The sequence below is a fragment of the Polypterus senegalus genome, chromosome 13 (genome assembly GCF_016835505.1).
Source record: "Polypterus senegalus isolate Bchr_013 chromosome 13, ASM1683550v1, whole genome shotgun sequence".
Taxonomy (NCBI): Eukaryota; Metazoa; Chordata; class Cladistia; order Polypteriformes; family Polypteridae; genus Polypterus; species Polypterus senegalus.
In genome coordinates this window covers 41,691,779-41,705,333 of record NC_053166.1, presented here as the reverse complement: position 1 = coordinate 41,705,333, position 13,555 = coordinate 41,691,779, and the positions used below count along the sequence as shown (strand labels likewise).

Sequence of the window (13,555 nt, the reverse complement as noted above, 5' to 3'; positions counted from 1 at the left end):
AACACTGTCAGGAAGTTGATAGCATAGAGTCCACTGTGACTCCTAAATCCTTCACAAGGTGTTCATCCATTGCAATGCTGACATTTCTATACCTTATATGTATATATAGCTTTAGCCTATGCCTCTCAGTGTTTGCAGGGCATCCAGAACTGGATGACTGATAGTGACTTAGAGTTAAATTGCAACAAATCAGAAGACATCCTAATGGGTAACCATCCATCCATCCATCCATCCATCTATCCAACCCGTAATAGTGTACTATTGTAGTGTAGAGTCCACTATGACTCCTAATTCCTTCTCATAAGGTGTACTCTTGATTTTCCGACCTCCCATTGTGTATTCAAACCTAGCATTTTTACTTCCTATGTGTCATACTTTACATTTACTCACATTAAGTTCCATCTGCCAGAAATCTGCCCAAGCTTGTATGCTGTCCAAGCCCTTCTGTAATGATTTAACGAATTCCAAATTACTGTATGTGCCAATCCACCTATCTTGGTACCATCTGCAAACATAAGCAGCTTGTTACTTATATTCCTATCTAAATCATTTATATATATTAATAATAGCAGCGGCCCTAGCACTAACCACTGTGTACACCACTCTTAACATTGAAAAAAGAATAAGAATAAAACATGTGCTCTGTTTAACTTGTGTCTCTGCCTGTCTGTGTCAGGTTAGGGGGGATGTATGTGCACCGGTGGTCCACAACAGATTTAACACATTTGTAAAACTGCATCTTAACTGATCTCCATCAGATCAAAAAAGGTGATTTTTCTCAGCTTGGCTAAAATGTATATATAGCATTTTTGAACTAAACTCCTCCATGAGGCATTACCCTTACTCTTCAATCTTAAATAGCAGAGGCGTCAGACATGTCATCACTTGACACATTCACAAGTGGACCTCAGCAACATTAAAGTGACTGGGAACACAAAGTTTGACCCAAAAGAAACACAACTCACCTCCAAGGGAAACATAAATGAGTGCTGACAATAAATAACAACACATTTGTAAAACTAGACAAAATGGAAAATAACTGTTACAAAGTGACCAAAGATCATCAATGTCACTAACTCCGTCTTCTGTCTGAAAAAGAACATCATTTCCAAATTGGTGGTAAAATGTACTTTTTGCAAACTTTAATCTCTGACCACTTAATCTTATAAAATAACTGACTGTAAAGTTATAGATGAAATGAACAGGTAAACTCCTTTTATGATTTGTAATACTGTATTTCCAGTCTGTTTTAAAGCAAAAGGTTCAACTTCTTCAATCTTTCCTTAAAGATCCTAAATTGCAGTCTAATAATAAATCAAGCAGATATTCTCTGTGATTAGTCCTGTAGCACAGCTATGTCCATTTTTTAAAGAGACACTTTATTGATATGTCCTAAATTAACGATGAAAACAAATTTGACATGAAAAAACTGAATAAGCTTGCCAAGATTGGACATCTCACAATCTTGGGCTATAGCAGCAGCTTAACTCTTTCAGGGCTGATGTCGACTTCTGTCAAAATTCAGGCGTAGAGGACGGTAATCAGCTGTTAACTGCAAAAAAGCTCGCCCTTACGTTTTATTTCGACTCTCTTTGCTAGAAGGAAGATTACATAGCATTGTTGATTTAGCCTCGATTCCGTATAAGTGCATGAATAGTGAAGAGCAAACGACCTCTAAAATTGCACCAACATCTGGCGAAAGACCAAAGCAAATGTGCAAAGCAAAATACTCCATGGATGTTTTATGTAATTTTGTTGACTTGTCGGACTCCGAGTTTGATGCAAGTGATCTGGAGATGGAGATCAAAAACGAAAGTGAGGTACCAGCATCATCTTATTGGTCCCTAGCTGATTGTGGTGGTGAACACTTTCGTGTAGGTGATGTGCCTACGGTAGCGTTTGCCTCGGAGGACCACCACTTATGATAACAAGAGGTACAAACCATAGTGCGTCACACTGCAACCACCACCGCCACCCATCATCTATGCGAAGACAGCCAGGCAACTGGCCCACCGTGCATTCCTGATGCCCCCACGCAGCCTCTGACACCAAAGATGACATATGCGCCAAGAGCAGCCACAGCACAAAGCAACAGACATTTTATGTTGACTTATGTGTGAAACCATCGCTTTGTATGCTTTTCAGAAAACAATTTTTTGGAAAAAATATTCAGCCCTTAAAGAGTTAATGATTTAGAGACTAGGGCTGCTTGCCCACATTGCTGTCTACTGGCAGGTCATCTTGTACATCAATAAAGAGTATCACTGCTAAGTCTTCTTTAGAAGCATTAAAAACTGGGCAGATTGGAGAATCTAATTTATCCAGGTATGAGTGAGTTTATGTAGGAGTGTTTTCTGTGGTGGAATGGCATCCTGTCCAGAGTTGGTTCCATCCTTGTGCCCAGTGCTTTCAGGACAGGCTCTGGCCCATGTGACCTTGAAATAGATTCAGCAGATTAGATAATGGACTTAGCAATGCATTAAGATTCATAGACATAGAAATTAACAAACACGGTGTAGTAAAGACTAAGAGTGTACAGCGGTTGTTATGCATGCGCGCCTGTTAAGCACCTTCCAGGTTCTGAAAAGGTAAACAATACCACTCGGGGAGCACAACTAGCCCCACCCACAATGGCCAGAGAAGTCCTGCCCTTTCCACTGTAGATACCATAAAAATGGGCGGGCCTTGGAAGGAGGCATTCATTTCTTAACCTGAACCTCAATGGAGACAGAGCTCTTGCTTGCCTTTTTGTCTATTGAAGCTCCAACAACCTGACTTCTGTCAGGCATTTTTTTTTTTGCGATTAAATGGGGTTGCCATATAGGAAACCAAACATTTTGTTGCATCCCTAGTCAATTTCACATGGCCACACAGTGAATAAAAAGAAAATCATAGATACTGTTGGAAAAGGCCACAACACAAAATGAGCATTTGATAAGTTTAAAAGTCATCATTAAATGGACTTTGAGAAGCTTCAAAAGCAGAAACACGTTGAAGAGCCACGTCCAAAGACTAGGTTGCACCAAAGCAGAATATAAAGGAAAGGTTCATGTCTCAGCTGCCACACCGGTACTTAAAGGCATCACGGTGCAGACAGCAGTACTCTGATGAGTTGCTCTCTGATGCTGTTTTTAAATGAAGGTCATGTTCAAAGCTTGGTGTTGCTAGGCTAACAGCTGTTTGATATGCAATGGCACACTGAGAGTCAATCAGCTGGATTATCAAGGTGCCCAAGTGACTGAAAACAAACAGAGAAATGCAACGGCTTGCCATAATACCTGAGTCTGTGCGAAAGACCTCCAGAGGGGTGAGTGGCACCCTGGTGGCGTAAATTGGCATTGATGAGTGCAGTGCAGGTCTCTGGGGCATTAGTGTCTCTAAGCTTCAGTTAAGAGAATAACACATTGCATTTAAGAAATGCGACCCTTCTCTCTGCAACTGTTGGGAAGTATCTCAGCAGCATGTCTCTTGTGCCATCATCTAATTAGCCTTGACAGTCAAATAGAAAGTGCTACAAAGAGGAATTTCTTATTTCTCTCAAATGAAAATGAAGAATTTTAATTCATGAATATTAAAAGACCTTGGTAAACTGCCTACATGGTTATGTTTAAACATTTACTTACCATCTACCTAATTCCTAACCTCCTCATCCAGTTTTGGGGTGCAGGCAGCTAATGCCTATTGTGACAGCACTGATTGCAAGTTAGGAACAACCCAGAAGAAGGTGCCAGTGGGCAAAAGAATGATGGGAATGGAAGCACAGGGGAAGTGAAAGTGAAGGAAGCCATTCGTATGAGGTACATTAACCTAAAATACTCTTCTCTGGGATGAAGACCATAGTATCCTGTGGGAAACCTCCAGTAATGGATTTACATGGATTTAAAACCTGGCACTGTGAAACTTTGAGGCAGCAGCATTACCTCATAGACTACATATTAGTATATTGTCGGCATACACTTTATATGGTGGGTTCCTATTGTCACATACGTGTGCATAGGAGGCAGTCAAGGGGCTCAACTAAGAGTAAATCTAAGTGTACTAATATCTCTCCTCCCACCTCTGCAGATCATAGGAAGGAAAAAAAATGCCTAAACGCCAACCGGCTTCCACTTCTGCATCTGGATCACGCCCTCCAACTGACTTCACTTTTGCCTGGACCTGTTGGACCCTCCTCTTCCTGCCCACTGCATATAAAGCCAAACACTTGCCTTCCACAGTCAGTCAAAATCTGGACTCATTCTTTGTAGACTACTCTCTTATTACTTATTACTCTATTATTACTCTCCCTTATTAGGAAGAACTTGTTGTTAATATATGGGGTGGAACACCAAACCTTTTTTTGCGTATCTTTGTGCTTTTTTTCACACTGTTCATGCCACATTGGGCATCAGGATTAGGCTTGTGTACCAACTGGTGATATCATTAGCAATCAATGAGTGATTACTTACATCATTAAACACACCGTAAGTAACCTGTTCACATTACATGCTCATATCCTGATTGTAGGCTGTAAACACATTGCATTAACACTAGAAACTTTGAATGATTCCTTAGCAGACAGATACAAATTCAATTACATTTTCCCTTTCAAAATGCAAATAAGCAGTCTAGCACCTTCTACTGTTGTGGATTTATTTCAACATGGTAGCCACACTGTACTGTAGGGCTTTACACTTTTACTGATAATGAAAAAGCCATTTGTGAAATAGTATTTGTGACATATTATTAAGAGAAGACAAGAGAGGTAGAGGATGTTCAATAATGCTACAATTGCTGCAGCTCTGGTCAAAACCGCAAGTGTGTTGCGGTCAGTCAGGATGTGTGAATGGAATCACAACCAGCAAGATAATTCTCCTTAGATTGTTCAACAACTGCTATTACTGCCCAGTCTCCACATGCATCACCTCACTTTTTACTATATGTGCAAAAGACTGCAGCCTCTCAGGGTGAGATTTCGAAAATATGCATGTGTTGTCACAGAGGGACGCTACCTCACCTTTCATATCCCCTTTGTACCCTCTATTAGTTTATCTATTAGCGGGGTCTCAGACTACAATATCATTTGCTGATGGTGGTCAACAACCGATCCACCAAAGACTGACTGCATGTGTTATGTATTTTTAACTTACTCAGAAGCAGTAAACAGTGTAGTGGATGCACTCATCATGATGTCCACATGTTCACGCATGTCTTTAATTCCTAAAATGTGACTAAATCTGAAGCAATGTAAATACATTTGGGTGTGACATGTGACCCAAAATATAAGCAGGATGGATAACAACACTTCTAATCAAATACTAGACACCCAATATGTCTAATGTTCAGGTCGAAAGTCTTGTTGCATTATGCAATGAACTGATCATTCCTTCTGGCAGAGCCTTTGGCTGCAATGACTGGGGTGAAACCCGGACTGTCGATTTGTCTTTGTATTAATGTCTTTTACACACTTCCCTGCTGTATTTTTGGTTCAGTGGAGTGTCAAAGAGCTGGCGTTGACACCCTTCCTGTAGTGCTCTCTAGCCCCTTGACCAATCACATCCAGGTCCTACCTTTCTGCTCAAATCCTCCTAAAGTTAATGTTCTACAGGCCGTGCCTTGTGCTTTTACACCTTTAGCCCACGCTGATCTCAAACATTACTCTTTACTGGTTCTAGCCAGTCATGTGGCAAGCCAAGCAGCTCCCCAAACTCTTATAATGGAGTAATTTCTAGTTAAAGTACACTTAAACCTTAACTTTATGTTTTTCAAGTACATGTTTTTATCATTATTGTGTTTAACCAATGCATGCATAAGATATCGAAGATACAAACTGCAAGGGTTTTAGAATGTTACATAATATTATCTTATATATAAACGTCTACGTGTGGAAGTGTGTGTGTCTGTCTGTCCAGCCCGGAAGTGAGAGGTGAAGTCAGGGTAAGGGATGCACTTCTGAGGAAACAGCTTAGCCGCCAATACACAAGCGAGGCCAACACGTCGACAATATGAAACCTCCGAAGAAAGACACACTCGCTTAGCCGCTAAGTGGCAAGCACATCGGTAAAACAGTATCCCTTTTACTTTTCCTCCTGCCACTAATACAGAAGCGATGTGAACACGTTGGCAAAACGAAATCTCTGAAGAAAGACAAAGTCGCTTAGCTGCTAATACACAAGCGATGCAAGAAAATCATCAAAACCTCTGAAGACAAAGTTGCTTAGCCGCTAATGCACAAGTGATGTGAGCACGTTGGCAAAACGAAACCTCCGAAGAAAGACACACTTCTTTAGCCGCTAAAAACAAAAGCGAGACCAGAACATTGGAAACACGAAACCTCTGAAGAAAGACACACTCCATTAGCCGCTAAGAGGCAAGCAAATCAGCAAAATGGTATCCTCTTTACTTTTCCTCCGGCCACTAATACAAAAGCGATGCAAGCATGTTGGCAAAACAAAATCTCCGAAGAAAGACAAAGTCGCTTAGCTGCTAATACACAAGCAATGCCAGAAAGTCAGAAAAACGAAACCTCTGAACAAAGACAAAGTTGCTTAGCCGCTAATACAGAAGTGATGCAAGCACGTCGGCAAAACGAAACCTCTGAAGAAGGACACACTTGCTTAGCCGCTAATAACAAAAGCGAGGCCAGCACATTGGCAAAATGAAACCTCCGAAGAAAGACAAAGTTGCTTAGCTGCTAATACACGAATGAGCCGAGCACATCGGCAAAACAGTATCCCTTTTATTTTTCCTCCCACCAGTAATACACAAGCAATAAGAGCACATCGGCAAAACAAATCCTCAGAAGAAAGATGAGGTTGCTTAGCCACTAATACACAAGCGATGCGAGCACATCGGCAAAACGAAACTTCCTAGGAGAGAAACACCCAGAGTAGTAGTTCCTTTCAATTACCTGACATCTCTGCATTTCATTTTTTTTTTCTGACAATTTCAATAGCTTCTAGGACCCCAGGCTTTTCACGGCATGGGCTTACCCAGCTAGTGCTAGTATTAAATGGATCCAGCAGAATTCTTTCAGTTATACTTTGAATAATTTACATGAGGAGACTCATGTAAATAAAGTGGAAGTGCACTTATGATGGAGAACACAAAGCCCCTGTCCACACAAACAGTTGTGGTTATGTGCCACCAGCTACCAATCCAAACAGTTGAAGCAGAGACCCTGATGACTTCAACAAAACATCATGATGAGATAGTGGGACAATTAAACCAGACTAAAGTGATATACTGAATGGTCTCCTCTTATATGAAAAGCTTGCTAGGTTTTTACTTCCAAGTCGGGTAAGTCCCAACTGACATAGAGCTCCTTTACTGTAAAAGTGTGTGTGGCGCCAATGCAATTATCAGATTACACATAAACATACATTGATTTAATTTTTACTAAATGTTTGTGTTCTTTTAGTGGATACGCTCTTATTTTTGAACTGGACAGACACCTCTCCATTCATTTCAAATCTTGAAGGAAGGCCTTTTTTAGTTTCAGCACTCCATTGAGCGAAGTATTTAGTTTTTCCAAGTTAACATAAGGAGCAGCTTTGACAGGTCCTGTCTTACTTTGAAAAAAAAACTCAGAAATCTAATTTCCAGAAGGATTGTTAATTAAACAGCAAGTAAAACATTGCAAATGGTTTTTAATGGAGGCAATACATTATTCATTGCACTCTGCAAACTATTGCTCCTTTATAATCCAACCTTTGATTGTCTTCATTTCGGGTTCCTTAAGTACTTGGCAAAAATGTGTACTTAATGAGCTTAACTCATATTTTCTCGTTTCTAAAAGAAGTGCCATTATAATGTGCAATCAAGCCATAGGAACAAATTATACTGCGGAAGGTACAGCTCAGCAGCATCAAAATAACAAAATGCAAAATGTGAGGACTTTGGGAAAAGAAGGTTGTGTGATTGAGAAAGCTTTGCACTTTAATTTTTAACTAACAATAAGAAAGCTTTCAAAGTGTTATCAAGTACTGCTTGTAATAATGTATTAGGACAAATAACACTTCAAATGTTCAATCAAGTATAAATACACCCTTTATACTTAGACAGCTGATAATGTGTTCATTTCCACAACAGTATGAGGAAAAGATCTCCTAATAAAATCAGCAACGTTCAAGGACTGTGTGCTTTTGGAGGAATGGAGCTTTAATATTACACAGTGTAATTATGAAACGAGCAAGCATGTGACCAATTATGTAATTACAGACTAATTATGTGCCAACCATGAAAAGAGAAAAATGACAGAAGAATAATTTAGTCTGCGATTTGGCTAAAGCAATGATCAGTGGAAATATTCTTTGGAAAATCTCCGAAAATTAGTAGCATTTTACACTAGATAACAAGTGTTGTAGCATCAAGATACCTCAGTAAGAAGTATGAAGTTTCTATTAAAGATCCCTCGACTTGAAGAAAACCAAAATCAAAGAGTGGATCAAAACAGCTAAGAAACTGCCTGAGGAAAAAAAAAATTCACAGAACACACAGAAATTCTAATGTTCGGCTCGTTTTATCTGTTTTTGCAAGGGTACTTAATTACAACTCTATTGAAAATCATTCTAGCAGGTAAAGCTGTACAATATTTACAGTCAGCAAATTACTCCTAGGTGGCTGACGCTGTTATGAATTGTTTAAACGCAGGAATCAGACTTAAATAAAACGCATAGGTTTTTTTTTCCTGGAAAGTGTGTGTCACTGGATGTGATGCAGGCTTACGTGGTGTGCCTTGTTTTCAGGCTTTCTGCTGAAATATTTATTAATATGAAATCTTCTTCTTCTTTCGGCTGCTCCCATTAGGGTTTGCCACAGCAGATCATCTTGTTCCATATCTTCCTATCTTCTGCATCTTGCTCTGTCACACCCATATCCTGCATGTCCTCTCTCACCACATCCATAAACCTTCTTTTAGGTCTTCCTCTTTTCCTTTTGCCTGGCAGCTCTATCCTTAGCATCATTCCCCCAATATACCCAGCATCTCTCCTCTGCACATCTCCAAACCATCGTAATCTCGCCTCTCTGATTTTGTCTGTCAACCGGCCAACCTGAGCTGACATTCTAATGTACTTGTTTCTAATCCTGTCCATCCTCGTCACATCCAATGCAAATCTTAGCATCTTCAGTTCTGCCACATCCAGGTCTGCCTCCTGCTTTCTGGTTAGTACCACCGTCTCCAACCCATATAACAAAATGTACTAATATGAAATATTCATTTATAATTCGCCATCCATCCATATTCAAACCCAGTTGGGGTTTATCCCAGCTGCAATATGCCAAACCAAACCTGAACAGGGCTCAGTCTATCACAGAGCAGGCCAGGTTAGAGTTGTCAGTTATCTTATCCTGCATGTCATATGCACCACATACTGTATGTACTGTCATATGAAAAAGTTTGGGAACCCCTCTCAGCCTGCATAATCATTTACTCTACTTTCAACAAAAAAGATAACAGTGGTGTGTCTTTCATTTCCTAGGAACATCTGAGTACTGGGGTGTTTTCCGAACAAAGATTTTTAGTGAAGCAGTATTTAGTTGTATGAAATTAAATCAAATGTGAAAAACTGGCTGTGCAAAAATGTAGGTCCCCTTGTAATTTTGCTGCTTTGAATGCATGTCACTGCTCAATGCTGATTACTGGCAACACCAAATTGGTTGGATTAGCTCGTTAAGCCTTGAACTTCATAGACAGGTGTGTCCAATCATGAGAAAAGGTATTTAAGGTGGTCATTTGTAAGTTGTGCTTCCCTTTGACTCTCCTCTGAAGAGTGACAGCATTGGATCCTCAAAGCAACTCTCAAAAGATCTGAAAACAAAGACTGTTCGGTATCGTGGTTTAGGGGAAGGCTACAAAAAGCTATCTCAGAGGTTTAAACTGTCAGTTTCAACTGTAAGGAATGTAATCAGGAAATGGAAGACCACAGGCACAGTTGCTGTTAAACTCAGGTCTGGCAGGCCAAGAAAAATACAGGAGCAGCATATGCACAGGATTTTGAGAATGGTTACAGACAACCCACAGATCACCTCTAAATACCTGCAAGAACATCTTGCTGCAGATGGTGTATCTGTACATCGTTCTACAATTCAGTGCAATTTGCACAAAGAACATCTGTATGGCAGGGTGATGAGAAAGAAGCCCTTTCTGCACTCAAGTCACAAACAGAGTCGCTTGTTGTATGCAAATGCTCATTTAGACAAGCCAGATTGATTTTGGAACAAAGTGCTTTTGACTGATGAGAGAAAAACTGAGTTATTTGGTCATAACAAAAAGCGCTTTGCATGGCGGAAGAAGAACACTGCATTCCAAAAAAAACACCTGCCACCTACTGTCAAATTTGGTGGAGGTTCCATCATGCTGTGGGGCTGTCTGGCTAGTTCAGGGACTGGGGTCCTTGTTAAAGTCGAGGGTCGGATGAATTCAACCCAATATCAACACATTCTTCAGGATAATGTTCAAGCATCAGTCACAAAGTTGAAGTTACGCAGGGGTTGGATATTCCAACAAGACAATCGCCCAAAATATAGTTCGAAATCTTCAAAGGCATTCATGCAGAGGGAGAAGTACAGTAGAATGTTCTGGAATGGCTGTCACAGTCCCCTGACTTGAATATCATCGAAAATCTATGGGATGATTTGAAGCAGACTGTCCATGCTCGGCAGCCATCAAATTGAACTGAACTGGAGAGATTTTGTATGGAAGAATGGTCAAAAATACCTCCATCCAGAATCCAGACACTCCTCAAAGGCTATAGGAGGTGTCTAGAGGCTGTTATATTTGCAAAAGGAGGCTCAACTAAGTATTGATGTAATATCTCTGTTGGGGTGCCCAAATTTATGCACCTGTCTAATTTTGTTATGGTACATATTGCATATTTTCTGTTAATCCAATAAACTTAATGTCACTGCTGAAATGCTACTGTTTCCATAAGGCATGTCATATATTAAAAGGAAGTTGCTACTTTGAAAGCTCAGCCAATGATAAACAAATCCAAAGCATTAAGAGGGGTTCCCAAACTTTTTCATATATATATGTATATTTCTTCAAATATGTGTGTTTTTATTTTACTTTGTTATCTGTCAGTTTGTGTGCTATTCTATCTATACTGTGTACAGTGCACTTTGCTTTGGAGTGGACGTGCCCTTTATTGAAAACATTGAACTGAATATTTTTATAAATGCAAGTGTAAATAAATAATTTGGACGAGAGAGTCAGTAGGTTTTGTGCCCTTGGATCCAAGTTACCCAAACTATTCTATAACATTTCAGTAATTACCACTATGACGCTGATCTTTCTGATCATAAAACAGGTCATTACGATAGCCATTGACAAGATTAATTCATAATGAATTGAAGAATTGCGCTATTTGAGGTTCCTCTAGAGTACCTCTTTCTCTTGCATGATTTGGTTCAAAAACTAATCAGCACATCGTCATCTTATAACAGGCTTACAGCTCTTCTACTAAATACATAATATCAAGAGAAGTGTGTCTCAGTTAAGCCAGTGGTTCCCAAACTGTGGTAGTGGTACGAGGAGCCTTTTCAGGTGGTACACATCGCGGTCCCTGAAATTAAATTATTTATCTGTGCAAAACCCTTTATGACAAGCCTGTTGTGAGCAAAAACCAATGAAACTGTTTAAATACAATAATACGTGCATGGATTCCTAAATTTAGTGTGGTGTGAAATTTCGTCATCTAAATAAATAAAACCTATTATTCGATTCAGTATTTAGTTCATTTAACGCTACCATAATTCCGTTTCGCGGAAGTCAACTTCTACTTCTTCACTGTTTGAGCTTTTGGTCACTAGATGAAAGCACAACGCCGACACTATTTAGTCTTCGGTAACTCTGCCTCACAGAAACAGCTCGCGTTTGTTGTTGTTATATGTGCACTGCCGCTGTATCGCATCGTAGTCACTAGATCTAAGCACAGAGCCGATACCATTTCGTCTTCGGTAACTGCGTCACATACAGGCCGAAGGCAGGATTTAGTTTCGGGGCAGAATTTATTAATTTATGTACATGCACAATTTTTTTCATTAATTTTATGCATAATTTCTACCAATTCTTTAACTTTTATTCAGATTTCGGGGTGGTTTAGACCTGAACTCCCCCCCTTACAGCTCTCCCTCCCTTTCAACAAGGTGCGGGTGGTACGCAACGCAACTCACTTAACCTCAGGTGGTACTTGACGTCCAAAGGTTTGGGAACCCCTGAGTTAAGCCACCTCATACCACTCCAGAGTAAAGTTTTGTTAGTCGTTCACATTGCAGAGATGAATGAACACTTTACTGATGCCTTGTAAGTGTTATGAAGACCCAAAGAAGTGCTTATTAAGGCCCTGTTGCATACAATTGAGGGAGTAATAGAGGCTTTCTTGCAGTTCCTAATCTAAATGGTTCTGTATATATTTTGCTTTGTGCTTGGCACTTTTCCATCCACCCATTTTAGCTCTAGACCGTCCTCAAGAAACTGTGACACACAGACACACACAAACACACCTATCATCGAGTATCAATGTTTTTAGAATCAGGGGAACCTAAAATGTCGAATTCAGTCGAAAACTGCAGATTGAAATTTTTGACAAATCTAAAGCTTTCACTTCTCCCGCATAAACGATAGGTTATTATGTGGGAGGGCGCAAAGTAAAACATAAAGAACCCTTTTGATTAGGAACAATAAAAAGGCCTGTATTATTCATTCAAAATTATGCCACAGGACCTTAACAAATACTTCTTTGGGTCTTCATAACACTTACAAAGCATCAGTAAAGTGTTTATTCATCTCTGCAATGTGAACAACTAACAAAACCTCTCTTTGGAGTGGTCTGAGGTGGCTTATCTGAAGCACATGTCTCTTAATATTACATATTTAGTAGAAGAACTGTGAATCCTTCATATTAACATGTAATTTTACCATCATGTCCATATGCACAGAGATGAATAACCGACCTACTGATGTTTTGTTTAAGTGTTATGAAGACCAAATGAAGCCTTTGTTAAGGTATTCTGACATAGGAGTTAACATGATTGACACATACTTTTTTGTAGTACCTAAACTAAAGTGCCACAGAAATATACAGTATAACTGCAAGTTTGTTATTTAACTAAAAAGATACGATGGAGGGATGAGTTCAGGGAAGTCAGAAAAGTACATACAAAACAAGCAGAACACTATCCCTTCTACTTCTTCAGGCTCCACAACACATTAAACAAAAAAATTAGTAAGCAGTAATGCTGTAATAATGTTAAAATGAAGGTCTTATTGTAAGCCAGCCCAAGAATATGAACACAGAACTGGTAAATATCAAAATAATTTAGCATTTCTTTCTAACCGTTCCTTGGCAAACTGATAAAACTAATAATTAGTCAGAATCCTGAAGTGACTTCCCAGTCTGGCTGTTCGTAAGAACAACATCAGTGCCTGTCCTTAAAAAAGCCAAAGTGTTTTGGACGTTTGATTCTTCTTTAGGGCTCGGATCACTGATTGGACAAATAAAAAGTTATAAAGAACAAATCATAATGACAGATCATAGTGATTTATTTTTATAACTTCTTTTTCCTCTGCCAA

The 13,555-nt window shown here is 39.5% G+C and overlaps 1 protein-coding gene across 2 annotated transcripts in view; it reads right to left on the bottom strand.

Moving 5' to 3' along the window:
- Positions 1-13,555, bottom strand: part of fstl4 (follistatin-like 4) — an 822,703-nt gene that overhangs the window by 76,781 nt on the left and 732,367 nt on the right. The gene's annotated exons all lie outside the window — the stretch shown is intronic.